Source organism: Somniosus microcephalus, chromosome 20 (assembly GCF_052327205.1).
Source record: "Somniosus microcephalus isolate GS21.2 chromosome 20, FLI_Smic_1.0, whole genome shotgun sequence".
Classification (NCBI taxonomy): domain Eukaryota; kingdom Metazoa; phylum Chordata; class Chondrichthyes; order Squaliformes; family Somniosidae; genus Somniosus; species Somniosus microcephalus.
In genome coordinates, this window is record NC_141006.1 from 69,735,833 (window position 1) to 69,752,821 (window position 16,989).

Consider the following 16,989-nt stretch of genomic DNA (forward strand, 5'->3'; position numbering starts at 1 on the left):
GCCGTGATCTTGGGAGCGCCCCCTGACTTACCGCCGGACGCTATGTCCGATGGGATCAGGGGGGGCCTACCTGCGGCCGGGGCGACGCTAATTAAAGGGAAGGTGCTGGGTGGCCATTTTTATTGCTGGCCGCCTGCCAGCACCTGCCCCCGTTGCCATCTCCGGCCTCCTCTGAAGCCTCCCCGTGGCGTGCCGGGCTCTTTTGCCAGCACTCCGATCCCTGGTGGCCCAGCTGGGCCCCGGGTCACGCTACGCAAGGCCGCTCCCCTTTCAGAAGGGAAGGAAGGCCTGCAGTACCGCAAAGCAACTAGCACCTGGGAATGGCGATGTTTGCGCCCCATTAGCGCAAAGCAACCAAATTTTTCCCCCTACCTCTTTGACCAAGCTTTTGGTCACCTGCCCTAATTTACCCTTATGTGGATCGGTGTCAAATTTTTTGTCTTAAAATACTCCTGTGCAGCGCCTTGGGACGTTTTACTACGTTAAAGGCGCTATATGAATACAAGTTGTTGTTGCTGTTTTTGTTGTTATTCTGCCACATCTTGAGCGACTATCTGTAGCCTAGAAACGATTGTTGAGGATATCAGAAGACAGATGCTCAACGTGCCCATAATGTGCTTAATCTCCCCAATCTGCTATTTTAATGTGGGTGCGCCACACAGTGTGCTCACTCAGTTTTTGGGGGGCCGTGTGGCCCCTTTGAGGGGAGGCGCGGCCCATTCAAAATTCCGCGCATGCGCGTTTTGTTTCAACTTAGATGCCACTCACCGACTGCACGGGACCTCCAGAGCGCTGCACGGCCGCGCAACTTAAAGGAAACATTGGCGCCAAGCCGTTTCTCTTAAATGGGATGATGTCACATTTAAAATAGCAGAGAGGGAAATGTCATACAAACATGCCAATATTGCCCACGGTCATTTCCGTACTGGTCTCTCATATTTAATAAAAACCCGGTAAAACGACAAAATCAATTGTTGGAGCAGAGGCAGTATGTGACGCAGAGTGAAGATTTCTGGTGGGCATGGCAGTGGAATTTGCAGGGCAGGGTATCGCTGACTAATGCAGGAATGGAGCTAGCCACGTTGTTTCACAGTAAATAAGCCAACACCATCCCCAGTGAAGCATATTATTGTCACTGATACGATAGCAAAATACTGTGGATGCTGGAAATCCGAAATAAAAACAGAAAACGCTGGAAAAACACAGCAGGCCAGGGCAGCATCCGTGGAGAGAGTCAACGTTTCAGGTCGATGACCCTTCGTCAGGACTGGAAAACAACAGGAAATTGAAAGCAACTTTGGGGGCTGGGAAAGGGGGGAGGGATCTTTTCCCAGCCCCCTTTTCCCAGCCCCTAAACTTGCTTTCCATTTCCTGCTTTTTTCCAGTTCTGACGAAAGATCATCGACCTGAAACGTTGACTGTGTTTCTCTCTCCACCGATGCTGTCTGGCCTGCTGAGTTTTTCAAACGTTTTCTGCTGTATATTATTGTCACTGTTTTGTAACGTCCTTAAGCTGCTGGGTGCCGAATCAATTGGGAAGGATGGTGACAGGTGGGATGAGGAGGAAGCAAAGAAAGAATGATTGCAATCCCAGAGGGAAAACAGTAAGCCCTGCATCTTTTTATAATTACCTTCCAGCCTCTTACTGTTTAGGAATTTACGTTTCCCAAGCATTTCTGAAAGTTAGTTTGAGCAGCTTTGATTTGTTACACACAAAGAATAACGCACTTAAATGCTAAGAGACTTTTGTTACCAATCTATCTTACAATTATACAGTAATCAAGGTGGGGCTGTCCTAGAAAATAACTTATAACTTAATCCCAAGGCTCAATTATGCTCTTGCCTGTATACAATGGAGTCTTTTGAACCTTTTCAGCGTCACATTGCACCTATACAAAGGCTCTTATAGAATCATAGAATCATAGAATAGTACAGCACAGAAGGAGGCCGTTCAGCCCATCGAGTCTGCACCGGCTCATTCGAAGAGCAATCCAGTTAGTCCCACTCCCCTGCTCTTTCCCCATATCCCTGCGATTTTTTCTCCTTCAAGTATTTATCCAATTCTCTTTTGAAGGTTTCTATTGAATCTGTATCCACCACCCTAACAGGCAGCGCATTCCAAATCCTAACCACTCGTTGCGTAAAAAAGTTTTTCCTCATGTCACCTCTGGTTCTTTTGCCAATCACCTTAAATCTGTGGCCTCTCGTTATTGACTCTTCAGCCATTGGAAATAGCTTCTCTTTATTTACTTTCTCTAAACCCCTCATGATTTTAAACACCTCCATCAAATCTCCTCTTAGCCTTCTCTGCTCCAAGGAAAACAACCCCAGCTTCTCCAGTCTATCCATGCAACTGTAATCCCGCATCCCTGGAACCATTCTAGTAAAGCAGTTCTGCACCCTCTCCAAAATCCTCACATCCTTCCTAAAGTGTGGTGCCCAGAATTGGACACAATACTCCAGCTGGGGCTAAAATTCAATGTTCTATTGATAGAACAAAGAAGGAAAACAGAAGGACACATACATAGTCTACCTGAGATCATGGCAATAGTCTACCTGTGAACATGGCCATAGTCAACCTGAGAACATGGCCATAGTCTACCTGAGAACGTGGCCATAGTCTACCTGAGAACATGGCCATAGTCTACCTAAGAACATGGCCATAGTCTACCTGAGAACGTGGCCTAAGTCTACCTGAGAATGTGGCCATAGTCTACCTAAGAACATGGCCATAGTCTACCTGAGAACGTGGCCATAGTCTACCTGTGAACATGGCCATAGTCTACCTGAGAACATGGCCATAGTCTACCTGTGAACATGGCCATAGTCTACCTGAGATCATGGCCATAGTCTACCTGAGAACGTGGCCATAGTCTACCTGTGAACATGGCCATAGTCTACCTGAGAACATGGCCATAGTCTACCTGAGAACATGGCCATAGTCTACCTGAGATCATGGCCATAGTCTACCTGAGAACGTGGCCATAGTCTACCTGTGAACATGGCCATAGTCTACCTGAGAATGTGGCCATAGTCTACCTGTGAACATGGCCATAGTCTACCTGAGAACATGGCCATAGTCTACCTGTGAACATGGCCATAGTCTACCTGTGAACATGACCATAGTCTACCTGTGAACATTGCCATAGTCTACCTGAGAACATGGCCATAGTCTACCTGTGAACATGGCCATAGTCTACCTGAGATCATGGCCATAGTCTACCTGTGAACATGGCCATAATCTACCTGTGAACATGGCCATAGTCTACTTGAGAATGTGGCCATAGTCTACCTGTGAACGTGGCCATAGTCTACCTGAGAACATGGCCATAGTCTACCTGAGAACATGGCCATAGTCTACCTGAGAACATGGCCATAGTCTACCTGAGAATGTGGCCATAGTCTACCTGAGAACATGGCCATTGTCTACCTGTGAACATGGCCATAGTCTACCTGAGAACATGGCCATAGTCTACCTGTGAACATGGCCAGAGTCTACCTGTGAACATGGCCATAGTCTACCTGTGAACGTGGCCATAGTCTACCTGAGAACATGGCCACAGTCTACCTGAGAACATGGCCATAGTCTACCTGTGAACATGGCCATAGTCTACCTGTGAACATGGCCATAGTCTACCTGTGAACATGGCCATAGTCTACCTGAGAATGTGGCCATAGTCTACCTGAGAACATGGCCATAGTCTACCTGTGAATGTGGCCATAGTCTACCTGAGAACATGGCCATAGTCTACCTGAGAACATGGCCATAGTCTACTTGTGAACGTGGCCATAGTCTACCTGTGAACATGGCCATAGTCTACCTGTGAACATGGTCATAGTCTACCTGAGAACATGGCCATAGTCTACCTGTGAACATGGGCATAGTCTACCTGTGAACATGGCATTAGTCTACCTGTGAACATGGCCAAAGTCTACCTGAGAATGTGGCCATAGTCTACCTGAGAACATGGCCATAGTCTACCTGTGAACGTGGCCATAGTCTACCTGAGAACATGGCCATAGTCTACCTGTGAACATGGCCATAGTCTACCTGAGAACATGGCCATAGTCTACCTGTGAACATGGCCATAGTCTACCTGAGAACATGGCCATAGTCTACCTGAGAACGTGGCCATAGTCTACCTGTGAACATGGCCATAGTCTACCTGTGAACGTGGCCATAGTCTACTTGAGAACATGGCCATAGTCTACCTGAGAACATGGCCAAAGTCTACCTGAGAATGTGGCCATAGTCTACCTGGGAACGTGGCCATAGTCTACCTGAGAACATGGCCATAATCTACCTGAGAACATCGCCATAGTCTACCTGTGAATGTGGCCATAGTCTACCTGTGAACATGGCCATAGTCTACCTGTGAATGTGGCCATAGTCTACCTGAGAACGTGGCCATAGTCTACCTGTGAACATGGCCATAGTCTACCTGTGAACATGGCAATAGTCTACCTGTGAACATGGTCATAGTCTACCTGTGAACATGGCCATAATCTACCTGAGAACATGGCCATAGTCTACCTGTGAACATGGCCATAGTCTACCTGAGAACATGGCCATAGTCTACCTGTGAACATGGCCATAGTCTACCTGAGAACATGGCCATAGTCTACCTGAGAACGTGGCCATAGTCTACCTGTGAACATGGCCATAGTCTACCTGTGAACGTGGCCATAGTCTACTTGAGAACATGGCCATAGTCTACCTGAGAACATGGCCAAAGTCTACCTGAGAATGTGGCCATAGTCTACCTGAGAACATGGCCATAATCTACCTGAGAACATCGCCATAGTCTACCTGTGAATGTGGCCATAGTCTACCTGTGAACATGGCCATAGTCTACCTGTGAATGTGGCCATAGTCTACCTGAGAACATGGCCATAGTCTACCTGTGAACATGGCCATAGTCTACCTGTGAACATGGCAATAGTCTACCTGTGAACATGGTCATAGTCTACCTGTGAACATGGCCATAATCTACCTGAGAACATGGCCATAGTCTACCTGTGAACATGGCCATAGTCTACCTGAGAACATGGCCATAGTCTACCTGTGAACATGGCCATAGTCTACCTGTGAACATGGCCATAGTCTACCTGAGAACATGGCCATAGTCTACCTGAGAACATGGCCATAGTCTACCTGAGATCATGGCCATAGTCTACCTGAGAACGTGGCCATAGTCTACCTGTGAACATGGCCATAGTCTACCTGAGAATGTGGCCATAGTCTACCTGTGAACATGGCCATAGTCTACCTGAGAACATGGCCATAGTCTACCTGAGAACATGGCCATAGTCTACCTGTGAACATGGCCATAGTCTACCTGTGAACATGACCATAGTCTACCTGTGAACATTGCCATAGTCTACCTGAGAACATGGCCATAGTCTACCTGTGAACATGGCCATAGTCTACCTGAGATCATGGCCATAGTCTACCTGTGAACATGGCCATAATCTACCTGTGAACATGGCCATAGTCTACTTGAGAATGTGGCCATAGTCTACCTGTGAACGTGGCCATAGTCTACCTGAGAACATGGCCATAGTCTACCTGAGAACATGGCCATAGTCTACCTGAGAACATGGCCATAGTCTACCTGAGAATGTGGCCATAGTCTACCTGAGAACATGGCCATTGTCTACCTGTGAACATGGCCATAGTCTACCTGAGAACATGGCCATAGTCTACCTGTGAACATGGCCAGAGTCTACCTGTGAACATGGCCATAGTCTACCTGTGAACGTGGCCATAGTCTACCTGAGAACATGGCCACAGTCTACCTGAGAACATGGCCATAGTCTACCTGTGAACATGGCCATAGTCTACCTGTGAACATGGCCATAGTCTACCTGTGAACATGGCCATAGTCTACCTGAGAATGTGGCCATAGTCTACCTGAGAACATGGCCATAGTCTACCTGTGAATGTGGCCATAGTCTACCTGAGAACATGGCCATAGTCTACCTGAGAACATGGCCATAGTCTACTTGTGAACGTGGCCATAGTCTACCTGTGAACATGGCCATAGTCTACCTGTGAACATGGTCATAGTCTACCTGAGAACATGGCCATAGTCTACCTGTGAACATGGGCATAGTCTACCTGTGAACATGGCATTAGTCTACCTGTGAACATGGCCAAAGTCTACCTGAGAATGTGGCCATAGTCTACCTGAGAACATGGCCATAGTCTACCTGTGAACGTGGCCATAGTCTACCTGAGAACATGGCCATAGTCTACCTGTGAACATGGCCATAGTCTACCTGAGAACATGGCCATAGTCTACCTGTGAACATGGCCATAGTCTACCTGAGAACATGGCCATAGTCTACCTGAGAACGTGGCCATAGTCTACCTGTGAACATGGCCATAGTCTACCTGTGAACGTGGCCATAGTCTACTTGAGAACATGGCCATAGTCTACCTGAGAACATGGCCAAAGTCTACCTGAGAATGTGGCCATAGTCTACCTGGGAACGTGGCCATAGTCTACCTGAGAACATGGCCATAATCTACCTGAGAACATCGCCATAGTCTACCTGTGAATGTGGCCATAGTCTACCTGTGAACATGGCCATAGTCTACCTGTGAATGTGGCCATAGTCTACCTGAGAACATGGCCATAGTCTACCTGTGAACATGGCCATAGTCTACCTGTGAACATGGCAATAGTCTACCTGTGAACATGGTCATAGTCTACCTGTGAACATGGCCATAATCTACCTGAGAACATGGCCATAGTCTACCTGTGAACATGGCCATAGTCTACCTGAGAACATGGCCATAGTCTACCTGTGAACATGGCCATAGTCTACCTGAGAACATGGCCATAGTCTACCTGAGAATGTGGCAATAGTCTACCTGTGAACATGGCCATAGTCTAGCTGTGAACGTGGCCATAGTCTACTTGAGAACATGGCCATAGTCTACCTGAGAACATGGCCAAAGTCTACCTGAGAATGTGGCCATAGTCTACCTGAGAACATGGCCATAATCTACCTGAGAACATCGCCATAGTCTACCTGTGAATGTGGCCATAGTCTACCTGTGAACATGGCCATAGTCTACCTGTGAATGTGGCCATAGTCTACCTGAGAACATGGCCATAGTCTACCTGTGAACATGGCCATAGTCTACCTGTGAACATGGCAATAGTCTACCTGTGAACATGGTCATAGTCTACCTGTGAACATGGCCATAATCTACCTGAGAACATGGCCATAGTCTACCTGTGAACATGGCCATAGTCTACCTGAGAACATGGCCATAGTCTACCTGTGAACATGGCCATAGTCTACCTGAGAACATGGCCATAGTCTACCTGAGAACGTGGCCATAGTCTACCTGTGAACATGGCCATAGTCTACCTGTGAACGTGGCCATAGTCTACTTGAGAACATGGCCATAGTCTACCTGAGAACATGGCCAAAGTCTACCTGAGAATGTGGCCATAGTCTACCTGGGAACGTGGCCATAGTCTACCTGAGAACATGGCCATAATCTACCTGAGAACATTGCCATAGTCTACCTGTGAATGTGGCCATAGTCTACCTGTGAACATGGCCATAGTCTACCTGTGAATGTGGCCATAGTCTACCTGAGAACATGGCCATAGTCTACCTGTGAACATGGCCATAGTCTACCTGTGAACATGGCAATAGTCTACCTGTGAACATGGTCATAGTCTACCTGTGAACATGGCCATAATCTACCTGAGAACATGGCCATAGTCTACCTGTGAACATGGCCATAGTCTACCTGAGATCATGGCCATAGTCTACCTGTGAACATGGCCATAATCTACCTGTGAACATGGCCATAGTCTACCTGAGAATGTGGCCATAGTCTACCTGTGAACGTGGCCATAGTCTACCTGAGAACATGGCCATAGTCTACCTGTGAACATGGCCATAGTCTACCTGAGAACATGGCCATAGTCTACCTGAGAATGTGGCCATAGTCTACCTGAGAACATGGCCATTGTCTACCTGTGAACATGGCCATAGTCTACCTGAGAACATGGCCATAGTCTACCTGTGAACATGGCCAGAGTCTACCTGTGAACATGGCCATAGTCTACCTGTGAACGTGGCCATAGTCTACCTGAGAACATGGCCACAGTCTACCTGAGAACATGGCCATAGTCTACCTGTGAACATGGCCATAGTCTACCTGTGAACATGGCCATAGTCTACCTGTGAACATGGCCATAGTCTACCTGAGAATGTGGCCATAGTCTACCTGAGAACATGGCCATAGTCTACCTGTGAATGTGGCCACAGTCTACCTGAGAACATGGCCATAGTCTACCTGCGAACATGGCCATAGTCTACTTGTGAACGTGGCCATAGTCTACCTGTGAACATGGCCATAGTCTACCTGTGAACATGGTCATAGTCTACCTGAGAACATGGCCATAGTCTACCTGTGAACATGGGCATAGTCTACCTGTGAACATGGCATTAGTCTACCTGTGAACATGGCCAAAGTCTACCTGAGAATGTGGCCATAGTCTACCTGAGAACATGGCCATAGTCTACCTGTGAACGTGGCCATAGTCTACCTGAGAACATGGCCATAGTCTACCTGTGAACATGGCCATAGTCTACCTGAGAACATGGCCATAGTCTACCTGTGAACATGGCCATAGTCTACCTGAGAACATGGCCATAGTCTACCTGAGAACGTGGCCATAGTCTACCTGTGAACATGGCCATAGTCTACCTGTGAACGTGGCCATAGTCTACTTGAGAACATGGCCATAGTCTACCTGAGAACATAGCCAAAGTCTACCTGAGAATGTGGCCATAGTCTACCTGGGAACGTGGCCATAGTCTACCTGAGAACATGGCCATAATCTACCTGAGAACATCGCCATAGTCTACCTGTGAATGTGGCCATAGTCTACCTGTGAACATGGCCATAGTCTACCTGTGAATGTGGCCATAGTCTACCTGAGAACGTGGCCATAGTCTACCTGTGAACATGGCCATAGTCTACCTGTGAACATGGCAATAGTTTACCTGTGAACATGGTCATAGTCTACCTGTGAACATGGCCATAATCTACCTGAGAACATGGCCATAGTCTACCTGTGAACATGGCCATAGTCTACCTGAGAACATGGCCATAGTCTACCTGTGAACATGGCCATAGTCTACCTGAGAACATGGCCATAGTCTACCTGAGAACGTGGCCATAGTCTACCTGTGAACATGGCCATAGTCTACCTGTGAACGTGGCCATAGTCTACTTGAGAACATGGCCATAGTCTACCTGAGAACATGGCCAAAGTCTACCTGAGAATGTGGCCATAGTCTACCTGAGAACATGGCCATAATCTACCTGAGAACATCGCCATAGTCTACCTGTGAATGTGGCCATAGTCTACCTGTGAACATGGCCATAGTCTACCTGTGAATGTGGCCATAGTCTACCTGAGAACATGGCCATAGTCTACCTGTGAACATGGCCATAGTCTACCTGTGAACATGGCAATAGTCTACCTGTGAACATGGTCATAGTCTACCTGTGAACATGGCCATAATCTACCTGAGAACATGGCCATAGTCTACCTGTGAACATGGCCATAGTCTACCTGAGAACATGGCCATAGTCTACCTGTGAACATGGCCATAGTCTACCTGTGAACATGGCCATAGTCTACCTGAGAACATGGCCATAGTCTACCTGAGAACATGGCCATAGTCTACCTGAGATCATGGCCATAGTCTACCTGAGAACGTGGCCATAGTCTACCTGTGAACATGGCCATAGTCTACCTGAGAATGTGGCCATAGTCTACCTGTGAACATGGCCATAGTCTACCTGAGAACATGGCCATAGTCTACCTGAGAACATGGCCATAGTCTACCTGTGAACATGGCCATAGTCTACCTGTGAACATGACCATAGTCTACCTGTGAACATTGCCATAGTCTACCTGAGAACATGGCCATAGTCTACCTGTGAACATGGCCATAGTCTACCTGAGATCATGGCCATAGTCTACCTGTGAACATGGCCATAATCTACCTGTGAACATGGCCATAGTCTACTTGAGAATGTGGCCATAGTCTACCTGTGAACGTGGCCATAGTCTACCTGAGAACATGGCCATAGTCTACCTGAGAACATGGCCATAGTCTACCTGAGAACATGGCCATAGTCTACCTGAGAATGTGGCCATAGTCTACCTGAGAACATGGCCATTGTCTACCTGTGAACATGGCCATAGTCTACCTGAGAACATGGCCATAGTCTACCTGTGAACATGGCCAGAGTCTACCTGTGAACATGGCCATAGTCTACCTGTGAACGTGGCCATAGTCTACCTGAGAACATGGCCACAGTCTACCTGAGAACATGGCCATAGTCTACCTGTGAACATGGCCATAGTCTACCTGTGAACATGGCCATAGTCTACCTGTGAACATGGCCATAGTCTACCTGAGAATGTGGCCATAGTCTACCTGAGAACATGGCCATAGTCTACCTGTGAATGTGGCCATAGTCTACCTGAGAACATGGCCATAGTCTACCTGAGAACATGGCCATAGTCTACTTGTGAACGTGGCCATAGTCTACCTGTGAACATGGTCATAGTCTACCTGAGAACATGGCCATAGTCTACCTGTGAACATGGGCATAGTCTACCTGTGAACATGGCATTAGTCTACCTGTGAACATGGCCAAAGTCTACCTGAGAATGTGGCCATAGTCTACCTGAGAACATGGCCATAGTCTACCTGTGAACGTGGCCATAGTCTACCTGAGAACATGGCCATAGTCTACCTGTGAACATGGCCATAGTCTACCTGAGAACATGGCCATAGTCTACCTGTGAACATGGCCATAGTCTACCTGAGAACATGGCCATAGTCTACCTGAGAACGTGGCCATAGTCTACCTGTGAACATGGCCATAGTCTACCTGTGAACGTGGCCATAGTCTACTTGAGAACATGGCCATAGTCTACCTGAGAACATGGCCAAAGTCTACCTGAGAATGTGGCCATAGTCTACCTGGGAACGTGGCCATAGTCTACCTGAGAACATGGCCATAATCTACCTGAGAACATCGCCATAGTCTACCTGTGAATGTGGCCATAGTCTACCTGTGAACATGGCCATAGTCTACCTGTGAATGTGGCCATAGTCTACCTGAGAACATGGCCATAGTCTACCTGTGAACATGGCCATAGTCTACCTGTGAACATGGCAATAGTCTACCTGTGAACATGGTCATAGTCTACCTGTGAACATGGCCATAGTCTACCTGAGAACATGGCCATAGTCTACCTGTGAACATGGCCATAGTCTACCTGAGAACATGGCCATAGTCTACCTGAGAATGTGGCAATAGTCTACCTGTGAACATGGCCATAGTCTAGCTGTGAACGTGGCCATAGTCTACTTGAGAACATGGCCATAGTCTACCTGAGAACATGGCCAAAGTCTACCTGAGAATGTGGCCATAGTCTACCTGAGAACATGGCCATAATCTACCTGAGAACATCGCCATAGTCTACCTGTGAATGTGGCCATAGTCTACCTGTGAACATGGCCATAGTCTACCTGTGAATGTGGCCATAGTCTACCTGAGAACATGGCCATAGTCTACCTGTGAACATGGCCATAGTCTACCTGTGAACATGGCAATAGTCTACCTGTGAACATGGTCATAGTCTACCTGTGAACATGGCCATAATCTACCTGAGAACATGGCCATAGTCTACCTGTGAACATGGCCATAGTCTACCTGAGAACATGGCCATAGTCTACCTGTGAACATGGCCATAGTCTACCTGAGAACATGGCCATAGTCTACCTGAGAACGTGGCCATAGTCTACCTGTGAACATGGCCATAGTCTACCTGTGAACGTGGCCATAGTCTACTTGAGAACATGGCCATAGTCTACCTGAGAACATGGCCAAAGTCTACCTGAGAATGTGGCCATAGTCTACCTGGGAACGTGGCCATAGTCTACCTGAGAACATGGCCATAATCTACCTGAGAACATTGCCATAGTCTACCTGTGAATGTGGCCATAGTCTACCTGTGAACATGGCCATAGTCTACCTGTGAATGTGGCCATAGTCTACCTGAGAACATGGCCATAGTCTACCTGTGAACATGGCCATAGTCTACCTGTGAACATGGCAATAGTCTACCTGTGAACATGGTCATAGTCTACCTGTGAACATGGCCATAATCTACCTGAGAACATGGCCATAGTCTACCTGTGAACATGGCCATAGTCTACCTGAGATCATGGCCATAGTCTACCTGTGAACATGGCCATAATCTACCTGTGAACATGGCCATAGTCTACCTGAGAATGTGGCCATAGTCTACCTGTGAACGTGGCCATAGTCTACCTGAGAACATGGCCATAGTCTACCTGTGAACATGGCCATAGTCTACCTGAGAACATGGCCATAGTCTACCTGAGAATGTGGCCATAGTCTACCTGAGAACATGGCCATTGTCTACCTGTGAACATGGCCATAGTCTACCTGAGAATGTGGCCATAGTCTATCTGTGAACATGGTCATAATCTACCTTCTGAACATGGCCATATTTTACCTGTGAACGTGGCCATAGTCTACCTGAGAACATGGCCATAGTCTACCTGAGAACATGGCCATAGTCTACCTGAAAACATGGCCTAGAAACATATCGCAAATCGGGCTGAAGCCCTATGTTAATGTGAGTTGGAATTTTTTTAATGTGGCCACAAGGCACTGGCGTTCAAATTTTTTTTAGGAAATGCTTCACAGTAGTGCAGTGTCCAGCTGCACTAATGCACTGTGACATGAAGCAGTAGAACAAAGCCTGCGATTCTCCACACAGACCTCAAGTTTGACTGGCACATTAAGCCATGATCCCATCTTGTGCCATGTCCGATTTCAGACTTGGCAAATGGTGGCAACTCTATGTATAAACCTACGGGATCACTCAATCCTATAGGTTTATGCCTGAAGTTTGCTGCCATTTGCCAAGTCTATAACCAGACACAGGACACGAAGGGGTATTGATCGTAGCTTGAGCTGAGATATTTGTTTTGCTGACGAAAATAATTCATTAAAAAACCTCAATAACTAATTCCCTCTCATTGTAAGATGCAGAAGTAAATTGAATATTGACTTCTCCTTTAAAAATCGGACGATGCCCAATCCACCAATCAGGGAGCTGCCATCCCTGGGCTCTGGGGAGATTTAAAGCTGCTGAAGTTAGCTTTGAGCACAGAACCAGCAGGAACATCACAGGCTGGATCAAAAGGAGCTCATGGGCAGACATTTGGCCTATGGACTGTTTCTTGGATGCCCTGATCTGGTATATACCCATCATAAGAACATAAGAACATAAGAACATAAAAATTAGGAACCTGTTCCATCATTCAGTAAGATCATGGCTGATCTTCGACCTCAACTCCACTTTCCCGCCCGTTCTCCATATCCCTTGATTCCCCTAGAATCCAAAAATCTATCGATCTCAGCCTTGAATATACTCAACGACTGAGCCTCCACAGCCCTCTGGGGTAAAGAATGCCAAAGATTCACAACCCTCTGAGTGAAGAAATTCCTCCTCACCTCAGTCTTAAATGGCCGTCCCCTTATCACGCGACTATGCCCCCTAGGGTAAACAACCTCAGCATCTACCCTGACAATCCCCTTCAGAATCTTATAAGATTTCAATGAGATCACCTCTCATTCTTCTAAACTCCAGAGAGTATCGGCCCAATCTACTCAATCTCTCCTCATATGACAGCCCTCTCATCCCAGGGAACAATCTAGTGAACATGGCATCTAACTGTATTGTGAATAACCCACCAATATGTTTTCCACTGTTACCTTTCCACTCTAAGTAAAAACGTTTTTCTTGGATACCGGTTCCAAATTTGCTTTTCACTCATTTCCATTTATGTCCTCTGGTCCTACTTTCTTGGTAAACTTTGAATTGATGATCTGAGTTGACCTTATCCAGACCATTTTCTATTCAAATATTTCAGCGAGGTCACCGTTTAACCGGCTGCCTAAGGTTCTGTAATCTTTCCTCATTAACAAACAGCGAGGACGAGGCGGCTGTTACTCATTTTGGATTGCATTGGGTATTGGCACAATGGGTATTGTTGGTCAGAAATCTCAAATTTAGCAATAACTGGTTGAATGGTCTCAAAGCTACACTGCTAACCACAAAATTGAATAGTCACCGGCATCCATCTTAGATTCCACCTGCTTGGCATCAGGTTTAAAAAGAAATGAGAAATGAATGGTAAAATATGGCACATCAAATCTGCTGAATGCTTTTTTTTTTACAATCCCGACTTTGAACCCAAAAATGCTGCTGATTGATCTTAAACTTTGTCACGGTGACTACTGGGAATTTGTAATACTGTTGACAGCTTTGTTGGGTATGCTTGGTTCAAAAGTTAGAAAGGCTTTGATGCCGGAAAGCCACTCACATCGTCAATTTTGATGACGGTTCATTTTCACCGTATCAAGAATTCTGTGGAAAATGAAATCGTCTTAGATTCTATTCAATGATGTTTAATTTTGACAGGGAGCTTTAGATCCAGGCGATTAGTCACAAGAAGGTAGAACTTTTTTTTTTAGATATTGACTAAGTGTGGTCAGTATCAGTGAGAGCATGTCTTTTTTTAATGGCTTTGCACATAAGGATGCCAGCCAGTGTTATTCTAGACTCCTTGGTATTTGCGGAGTGCTAAGGGAGTATATTCTTTCAGACATGTTGTCATTTTCTTTCAACTCCTGCCCAGTTGTTGTAGAACAATAATTTGGGCGAGGAATATCCCTCCGAAGCGGTGGTGGGATTTCTCATTGCTTGTTGTCGAGCGCTGGGAGGAGGGAGACGGTTAGCTACCAAGAACGCCACAGCTATTACTTCAATATATTTCTGAAAGGTAAGGTTTGCAACTTCTTGGATTATGATGCTTTTTAAATATGAAGAAACATGTTGTAGTTTTACGTCACGTGCGCAGGGTTAAATCTCAACAAAACATTTTAGGCGAATTTTGATCTTTTTTAAGCGGCTCCCACGCTGTCTCTGAACCAAGTAGATGATTAAGGAGGAGGGAGGGCTGAGGTTCGAGCTCCAGTCTATGCTGAATTAGCTGATCTGAGCTCTAGAGTGGTAGTTGGGCCACTATAATTGGACACAGTTTCCTCTCCCCACCCTCTTTGGGTTAGAGAAGGAAAAAAAAACCAGCCAAAGTTGTTGTCCTGGCCAGTATTTATCCATCAACCAACGTCACTAAAAACAGATGATCTGGCCATTATCACATTGCCGTTTGTGGGAGCTTGCTGTGCGCAAATTGGCTGCCGTGTTTCCTATGTTACAACAGTGACTACACTTCAAAAAGTACTTCATTGGCTGTAAAGCGATTTGGGACCTCCTGAGGTCGTGAATGGCGCTGTATAAATGCAATTTTTTTTTTACTGATTGTGATACAGCAAGCCCAGCTGGAAGTACAAGGGTGTGGACACTCGGTCAGGCGAGCGTCAGACTCTATCAAATCACTGCATCCGCAGTATTTTGCTATTCTATCAAATCACCGCCTACTCTCCTCTGTTTTAACAAAAGAGGTCCCAATTTTTCCATTTTTATTTTTGTATTTGTATCTCCTCATACCAGGCAGCATCCCACTGAATCTGTGCTGCATCCTTTAGTATGGAGCCCAAATCTGCACACAGTCCTCCAACTGATTTCGTCTACAGTCGCTGGCACTCACTGTCACTGTTCACCAGTAAATAATGGCCAGTTTAACGAGGTATCAAAGGACGACTGGCATCTGTGCAACCACAACTTCTGCATCCACAGGAAAGCGGGGGACGAAAGCTGGAGACAGCAAGAGAAACAGTGGCTAGAATTTACGGAGAGCCACGGGGTACCTCTGTCAAAACGCGCAACGTGTTTGAATTAAGACTAAAGAGTCAGAGCCCTCCAGTGCCGTTTTATAGTGTAGGTTATGTTAAATGATTCATGAGAGGGATTTTTGATTAGATCAAAACTGTGGTAACACTCCAGAACAAAAAAAACATGTAGTAACAGAACTTTAAATTTTTCAAATCAAAGTTAACAAGTCATAAATATAATTGTAATTAAACCTGTGTGTGTTGTGATAGTTTTAGTGTGATGTTATTCTTTACAGTACTTAACATGTGGCTTGTACATTAAACCACGTGATACCTGTCATTACAAGCCCCCATCAGAAGCTGAACTAATTACACGATTCTTACATGAAAGTTTAAACAAAAATCAGTTCTCAGTCACAGAAAGTGGAATACTGTTTTATTATGATTGAAATGCAATATACACGTTGGCTAAGTTCCTTCTTCAGATGATTGTCATTATAGAGTTAGTCTGCAATGGACCTAAAAAGGAGCTTTCAAAGTGTTACCGGGTGCATGTTTCCAGTCGCTGACCACAATGTCCAAATTCAGTTAACATATGAATCATGAGGATTGGTTAAGTGCATGTAATGTGACACTGGCACCATTACTGGACCTCAGACTCGTTATTAAAGGATATAGAATAAGTGCACAGGGTAAAGCCACATTTTAATTGCCAAATGACAATTCCACGATAATAACTTAAAATTTGCAGTGCCGTGCGTCATTCCCACCAGCTGCTAGAGGGCATATATGAACAGTTCTAGTTTCCGTATTCTGAAAAGGATATAGAGGCACTGGAGAAGGCCCAAAAAAGATTTATTAGAATGATACCGGAACTGAGAGGCTATACCTATCAGGAAAGACTGAACAGGCTGGGGCTCTTTTCTAGAAAAGAGAAGACTGAGGGGTGACCTGATAGGGGTCTTAAGATTATGAAAGTCTTCAATAAGGTAGATATAAAGATGTTTCCAATTGTGGGGGAGACCAGGACTAGGAATCATAAATATAAGATAGTCACTAATAAATCCAATAGGGAATTCAGGCGAAACCCA

The 16,989-nt window shown here is 46.0% G+C and overlaps 1 protein-coding gene across 3 annotated transcripts in view; it reads left to right on the top strand.

Annotated features, from left to right (window-relative positions):
• The window catches only part of LOC147103388 (uncharacterized), a 465,903-nt gene that overhangs the window by 207,358 nt on the left and 241,556 nt on the right, over positions 1-16,989 (top strand). Inside the window, exon 1 of one of the 3 annotated variants that reach the window (XM_085962947.1) lies at positions 14,787-14,946. The exons of the other annotated variants lie outside the window; for them this stretch is intronic. The gene's annotated coding sequence lies outside the window, so the exon portion shown is untranslated. Of the gene's footprint in view, positions 1-14,786; positions 14,947-16,989 lie in introns of those variants that run through there. 3 annotated transcript variants of the gene reach the window in all.